Below are 8,678 nucleotides of genomic sequence, written 5' to 3' on the forward strand. Positions count from 1 at the left end.
TTGAGAGGATGGAATGATACTTGATGAACTCTTGAAGAATGAATTAAATCATGAAGAACCACTGTCAGGACCCCGACTCGATGCCACATCGATCTAGCATGTAACACCTCATATCACTTTGCGGCCTCACGCACGGTATTCCCACGGGTGTCGTCTTACCTTTGCCCGGGACCGTTTGCGCCTTTTGGCACACGTATATGATAGTGTCGCTAGCATCCATATGGTAAAGAGCCCGGGCTGACATGGCTAGTCGTAAACCCAAAGTGGCACAGACTTACAGGGACAGGCATCCATGACCCAGCATCGAACGAGTCGGTCAACAGCAAGTGAATCCGGGCTGTAGCACTGGGCTAGCAGGACTCCGGTAAACCGGGCTGTAGCAGGCTAACAGGACTCCGGTATCCATCGCGTGACATTTCCCCGAAGGGACAGACACATGAACGAAGAAGGACACATGCCGGCCAGCCTAAGTGTTCCGGAGCAGTAGCAAGCTACCAAGGCTCAGTGGAGACACTAGGAGACATTTCCCCGTAAGAGAGGCTACTAAGAATAAACAACTAGATAGTCAGATCCCACACATACCAAGCATTTCAATCATTCACACAATATGCTCGATATGTGCAAATACAACAAGGCATCACAACATGACTCTACAACACAAGTACTTTATTTAAGGCTCGGAGAGCCATACATAACATACACACAGGTACGGGTCACACGACCCAGCATTCAAGTCATACAGACATACAAGCTAACAGCGGAAGTAACTTGTCTGAGTACAGACAACTAGTAAAATAAAAGAGGCTTGGGAAAGCCTGGCTATACTACGTGGTCCTTCACAAGCTCAGGATCACCACCTGGGCCTCAGTCTACTCATCGATGTCAACATCTATGAAGAACCCATCAGAAGGGGTTGCAGCGTCTTCTGAAAAATGTAAATTAAGGCAACATGAGTACAAAGGTACTCAGCAAGACTTACATCAGATCCTACATACATGCACATTATCAAGAAGGGTTGGTGGGGTTTTTGTAGCAAGCCAGCTTTGACTCTTGGCTAAGCTATCCTACGATACACCAACTTGAAATGGTTTTGCGCACACGAGTCCACTACTCACCACTTCAATACACCACCGAGGATCCACCTCCGTCATCCTACGGAAGAGCCATCCTCGGCACTCACGCTTATCTTGAGATTTTTAGTAGTATCCATTTACTTGTCTATGAACTGTATAGGCAACCAAGTAGTCCTTTACCGCGGACGCGGCTATTCGAATATATAATGCTAACCCTGCAGGGGTGTACTTCTTCATACATGTTTCCACCCCTTAGCGTCTGCACACGACATGTGCTCGGCAGACTTCAAGCAAAAGCCGACATGGGTGTAGACCACGACCTACCTAAACACCTAAGTCTCTAGTCCAGGTTTATCGCCTATCCAGGTTCCATCCGTAGGGAGTCCGGCCGAGGTTTCCCATACGGCCCCGAACGATGTGTACAGGGTTCCGTGACACCTAACGGGTGCCCGGTATTCCCGGCCACGTACCTACCGCATCACAGCCCACCCTGCGAGTCAGCGCTGTCCACGGCCTCCAGTAAGCTACAAACACCAGAAACTACTTGCAACTCCAGGACAGAGAACTAGAGTGAATAAGAAGTCGAGCGGGGTCATATTTCAGGGCCCAATGCATGGTAGTAGCTGAATCTTAAATCACGCATACAGATCTCAGTGCTTAAGGTCGGCTTCAATGAAACAACCCACCATGTACTCCTACATGGCCTTTCATCGATACCTTTACCAAAACATGTTCACCCCATCCCTCTCATCACCGGCAAGATTATTTCACTCTAGCCCATCACCCAGATGAACCAGACCTGACACGACTCTAAGCATAGCAGGCACAGCAAGGTAGGAACAACACATACATATGGCTCAATCAACTCCTACACATGCTAGTGGGTTTCATCTAGTTATTGTGGCAATGACAGGTCATGCAGAGGAAATGGGTTGAACTACCGTAGCACACAGCAGTTTGAAACGCGTTGTCTTAATGCAGTAACAGAGAGCAGGAGCGAGAACATGGGATTGTATCGATATGATCAAATGGTTGGTTGCTTGCCTGATGGGTCGATGCACTGATATGGTTCTTCGTTAGGGTAATCGTGGTACTCCTCGGAGGCAGAACCTGCCGCAAAGAGCACCGATACACAACATTACCAAACAATATGCAACAATATGATGCATGCATGAACCATGGCAATATGAGTGTGCTGGGCTAATGCAACTATAACCAGATGGGTTTGAACTATTTTGAATCAAAGATTCAAGTTTCAAACTCATACATGGCCCTTATAAGTGATTTAACTTGTTCTGCCATAAACAGCAGGTTAGGTTGTTTGAAGATGCATGAAACCAGTACAGATGGATAGGTTGGATTTTTCTGATCATTTTTCATATATAAAACTTTGCATTTGGAGCTACGGTTGATTTACTATGAATTTTTGAAGTTTAGAACATTTTCTGAAATTTATAAATCATTCTAGATTTATTTTAATTCCATAAAAGGATTACTGCGTCAGCATGATGTCATGCTGACCTCGGCAAGTCAACAGGCCGGTCCAGGTCAAACTGACCAGTGGGTCCCGCATGTCAGTAGTTAATTATACTAACTTAATTTAGTTTAAACTAATCTGTGTTAATTAGCAGAGGGGGCCCCACTTGTCATAGGCTCAGGGGGGTCAAACTGGGCCCACCCTGGTCAAGGTCAAAGTCAAACACGCCGGCGTCTAGCCGCCGGCGAGGCCGAACGCGGCGGCGAGAGTGCTTTTGTGCATTCCGGCGACCAAAAGGGCGGCGGAAGGCATCTACGCGTAGCTGAGACCGAGCCGCGGCTATTGGTGGTGGTGGTTGAGCTCGGGGTAGCCGGAGACGTCGCCGGCGACGACTTTGGCAGTCACCGGAGTTGGGTGAAGATGGATCCGACGCTACGGGGCACGGCGAGGCCCGTGGTGAGGTGCGTTGGGCCCCTGGGGACGCGGTGAGTGTGTTAGACAAGGTGGGGTGGCTGGTGGTTAGCCGGAGACACATCGGCGACGAGCTCCGTGGCGGCGCGTGCGGGTGAGCTACGTGTGCTCGTGGTGGTGCACCCGAGCGAGAAAGGAAAGGGGGATAGGGTAGCCAGTCTCACGGTGATCTCGAGGGAGCGGACGACGCGGTCGGGGACGAGCTGGTGCGGCGGCAACGATGAAGGGGATCTCCGGCGATGGCGGTTTGGTCGAGGTCAGTGCGGTGGCCTCGGGGCACGCGAGCGCTCGGGGCTCGGCTAGCTCGAAGGAGTAGAGGGTGGCGAAGCTCCTGGACACGGTGGTGCGGCGCGAGGTTGACGGAGAGCGCGACTACAGCGAGGGTGCGGCAGCGGTGGCGTCGGCCATGGCGTGGGAGAGCGAGGGAGAGGAGCTGGGGGAGAATGGATGTGTCATGGGGGTTCACGGCACGACGTGGAGATCATCCAAGCCAGCAGCGAGGCGAGGGATTGAAGCAGGGCGACGGGCAGCTGCGTGGCGCACGCTGCGGCCGCCGTCGAGCACCTGCCTGCCTGCCTGGCCAAGCCAAGCAGCTCGCTGGAGCGGTGGCTGGGCTGGGCCGGCAGGTGGGCCTCTGGGTGGCGCTAGGTAAGTTTTCCCTATTTTCTGTTTTTGTTTTTATTCTGTAAGTTTGTTGAATTACTAAAAATACCTAGACAACTCCAAAATTCACCAAACTGCACCTGGTCCTTAGTTGGAATATTTCCAGCAAGGAACATTTTAGTTTGGAAATATTTGAGCATTCAAAATAATTTATATAATTTAAATGCCCAAAATCAAATACTTATGAATTAATTCAAAGACCTTAGGATGACCTAGAAAACTGTGCATCACTTTTGGCAGAGGTTCTGAACCAAGACAAAAATGATGGACATTTTAGAAGGGCATTTTAGGTTCATTGAAAATATTTTTAGTAAACCCTAGTTGTTTCAGAGGGGGCTGTGGGTTCTGTCATCCCCATTTCAAGTTTCTGATGAAAGAATAGACATGATGCAACACTCTAATGCATGAACTAACTAGGGTGTGACAACTCACCCCCACTCAAAAGAATCTCGTCCCGAGATTTAGGTTCCTCCGGAAAGAAGGCGGGGTACTCAAGTCGAAGACGATCCTCCCTTTCCCAAGTTGCTTCCTTCTCAGAATGGTGGGACCATTGAACCTTGAGAAACTTGATATTATAACGTCGAGTGGTATGCTCGGCTTGATCGAGGATACGAACGGGGTACTCTCAATACGTAAGATTATCTTGAAGATCAAGCGTTTCGTGGTCCACTCCACGGATAGGATCCGAGAAGCAACGCCTGAGTTGAGAAACGTGGAAGACATCGTGGACTCTAGAGAGATGCAGAGGTAGTTCCAATTGGTAGGCAACTTCTCCTCGTTTAGCGAGAATGCGAAAAGGTCCAATGTAACGAGGAGCCAATTTGCCCTTGATACCGAAGCGATGGGTTCCCTTCAGAGGAGTAACCCGGAGGTAAGCCTTCTCGTTAACCTCAAAGGTCATGGCCTTATGTTTTCGGTCGTATTGACTCTTTTGACGAGATTGGGCTGTTTTCAACTTTTCACAAACAATGCGAACTTGCTCTTCTGCTTCCTGGATCATGTCCGGGCCAAAGAATTGTCTTTCCCAAGCTAGATTGATAGCTGTTGTTATAAGCAAATTGAGCAAATGGAAGGCATTTCTCCCAATCCATTCCAAATGAGATAACAGAAGCTCGAAGCATGTCTTCTAGAATCTGATTGACACGTTCTACCTGACCACTTGATTGAGGGTGAAAGGCAGTGCTAAAGGAAAGGCGGGTCCCCATAGCATTTTGGAAACTTTCCCAAAATCGAGAGGTGAAAAGACTTCCTCGATCCGAGTTAATTTCCAATGGAACACCATGGAGAGACACTATTCGGGAGATGTACAAGTCTGCTAATTGACTAGCAGTTATACTCTCGCGAACAGGTAAGAAATGGGCCACCTTGGAAAGACGATCAACAACGACGAAGATAGCGTTATTCCCTCTCTTGGTCCTGGGAAAACCGGTGATGAAATCCATACCAATTTTATCCCATTTCCATTCAGGAATAGCTAAGGGTTGAAGGGTGCCAGCAGGCCGCTGATGCTCTGCTTTTACACGACGATAGACATCGCAACTAGTAACAAACTGAGCAATGTCTCTCTTCATCCTAGTCCACCAGAACCTCTGGCGTAGGTCCTGATACATCTTAGTACTACCGGGATGAATGGTGAGAGGAGATTCATGACCTCCTTAAGGATCAACTGCCGTAGATGCTGGTTCTTGGGAACCACTAAACGGTTCTCAAAATACACAACACCATGATCATTTGTGGAGAAACATCTAGCACCTCCGCTAGCAATGTTCTCCTTGATCCTAGATATTCCTTTATCTCGCTTTTGGGCAGCGATGATTTGATCCGTAAGAGTAGGTTTCGCCACCAAGGTGGAAAGAAATCCTTGAGGAACAATGTGAAGGTTAAGCTTTCAAAATTCCTCAGGGAGAAGCGGTTGACTTTGTTGTAACATCAGATTGTTACAATAAGATTTATGACTTAGTGCATCAGCCATGACGTTGGCCTTTCCTGGGGTGTAAGTTATCCCTAAGTCGAAATATGTGATCAACTCAACCCAACGTCTTTGCCTGAGATTCAAATCCGGTTGGGTGAAGATGTACTTCAGACTTTGGTGATCGGTGAAGATCTCGCAACGATTACTGAGGAGATAATGTCGCCAGGTTTTAAGTGCATAGACTACAGCTACAAGCTCTAGATCATGAGTAGGATAATTTTCCTCATGTGGGTGCAATTGCCGTGAAGCGTAAGCAATTACGTGTCGATCTTGCATGAGAATTCAACCTAGTCCTTGTCGCGAGGCGTCGCAATAAATAACAATGTCCTTAGAGAAATCTGGTGGTACCAATATGGGAGCAGATGTCAGGCGTCTTTTCAGTTCCTGAAAGCTGTGCTCACATTATGGAGTCCACTCGAACTTGTTATCTTTCTTGAGGAGTTCAGTTAGAGGTTTGGCAACTTTGGAGAAGTTCTCGACAAAGCGGCGACAATAGCTTGCTAAGCCAAGGAAACTCCAAACTTGCTTGACCGATTCAGGTGGAGTCCAATTAAGGACGGCTTGAACTCGCTCGGGGTTAACAGCAATACCTTTACCAGAAATTACATGTCCTAGATAGGTCACTTCTGGCAACCAGAATTCGCATTTGGAGAACTTGGCATAAAGGCGATGCTCTCGAAGTTTCATCAACACTAGCCTTAGATGTTCAGCATGTTCTTCCTCGTTCTTGGAGTAGATGAGTATATCATCGAGGTAAACCACGACGAATTTATCCAAATACTCCATGAAGATTGAGTTCATTGACCGAGAAAAGGTGGCTGGGGCATTGGTTAAACCGAAGGACATGACGGGGCACTCGTATTGGCCATAACGAGTAACAAAAGCCGTTTTAGGAATGTCCCCGTTCCTGATATTGATTTGATGGTGCCCAACCTCAAATCAATTTTAGAGAAGACTGAGGATCGAGCGAGCTGATCATACAAGTCGTTGATCCTGGGGAGCGGATACTTGTTCTTGATTGTGACCAAGTTGACGGGTCGATAATCTACAACCATCCGGTCCGTGCCATCCTTCTTCTTGACGAAGAGGACGGGGCAAGCCCATGGAGACGAACTAGGTCAGATGAAACCCTTTTTCAAGGACTCATCGAGTTGTTTCTTAAGTTCGGCTAGTTCAAAAGGTGCCATCTTATAGGGTCTTCTAGAAATTGGGACAGTTCCCGGAATGAGATCTATCACAAACTCAACATCTCTGTCAGGTGGAACACCTGGCAATTCCTCTGGAAAGACATCCGAAAAGTCACGGACTACCGGAACGTCCTCAAGGTCTGGCAAAGGACTGGCGTTAAGAGAATATAGTTGTCGCTTGGCTATTCGGGTCAATACATTGACTATCTTTCCCGAGGGATGTGTGAGTTGAACAGTCCTAGAGAAACCATCAATCTTGGCATGATGGGCTGACATCCAGTCCATACCCAAGATGATATTAATATCCGAAGATTTGAGGGCTATCAAAGATGCGAGAAAAACGAGTCTGTCGACTTGTATTTCATTTCCATGTCTTATTCTAGAGGTTTGCCATCTAGAACCAGGAGTAGAAATTTCCATAGTGGACGGCATGTCACAGAATGCGGTGTTATGCAAACGAGCATAATTTTCGGATATGAAAGAATGAGATGCTCCAGTATCGAAAAGAACAGATGCCGGGTGGCAATTAACAAGGAGCATACCAAGTACGACGTTGGGATCCTCTTGAGCTTCTTCAGCAGAGATACAGTTGACATGGCCACATGCAGTGGTGGCCGGCTTGGCGTAAAATGCTTTCCCTATCGGCTTTCCACGGCCAACAGCTTTTCCAGACTGGTTGGGGTTGGTCTGAGGGCACTCGCGCAGGTAGTGGCCCGATTCCCCACACTTAAAGCAAGTCACAGAGCTGGTACGTGGAGGAGCACTATTGGTTGGACCACCATAGGGCTTGGTTGGTGCAAACTGTTGAACGGGGCGAGGCGCCTGGAAGGATGGCCTCGGTGTGAACCTGGGTGGCAGGGCAGTGTTAGGCACCCACACGCGGCACTTCTGAGGACCAGCACCGGATGAGGAACCCATGTCACGGCCATGCTTGCGTGTTGCTTCATAATCAGTCTGACCAGACTCAGCACTGATGGCTTTGTTAACAAGCTTCTGAAAAGATGTGCACTCATGCAGATGGAGGTCGCGGCGAAGCTCAGGACTAAGTCCCTTACGGAACCTTGCTTGCTTCTTGGCATCAGTAGAGACTTCCTCAGTTGCATATCATGCAAGGTTACCGAACTCCCTGTTGTAAGCATCCACAGAGAGTCGGCCTTGAGTGAAATTGCAGAACTCCTCACGCTTACGGTCCATGAGACCCTCCGGAATGTGATGTTCATGGAAAGCCTCGCTGAATTCAGCCCAAGTAGTGACATGGCCCGCTGGGCGCATAGCTCCATAGTTCTCCCACTAGAGACTGGCGGGGCCTTCAAGATGATATGCAGCAAAGGTGACCTTATCAGCCTCAGCTACTAGCGCAGAACGCAGTTTGTGAGTAATACTGCAAAGCCAGTCATTGGCGTCGAGAGGCTCGACGGAGTGGTGGAAAGTGGGTGGATGTAACTTGATGAAATCACTGAGTGACACCAAGTTATTCCTCTGATGGTGTGCTGTGTTTTGCTTGATGCGCTCCAACAAACGGTTAGTCTCCCGCTTGTTTCTCTCGGCTTTCAGCATGACTTCGGCCAGAGAGGGAGGGTGAGGCAGGTTTGTTCCCCCAACTCTGCTGCCTTCGGCCTGCTCTAGGGGAGCAGGGTTGGTGCGGGTGTTAACCATCCTAGGAAAACAAAGCAATGGTTTAGTCCAGAATGATAGGATTTTGACATAGAAATGTAGAATGTAATGGATAACTTGGAATGTAAGATGATCATCTGTATGACATGGTAGATACAGAAACTGCTTCTTTTATTCCATCATCATACACACCATACAAGGTTTAGTGCAGAACCAAACAG

Source organism: Triticum dicoccoides, chromosome 1B (genome assembly GCF_002162155.2).
Source record: "Triticum dicoccoides isolate Atlit2015 ecotype Zavitan chromosome 1B, WEW_v2.0, whole genome shotgun sequence".
NCBI classification, from domain to species: Eukaryota; Viridiplantae; Streptophyta; class Magnoliopsida; order Poales; family Poaceae; genus Triticum; species Triticum dicoccoides.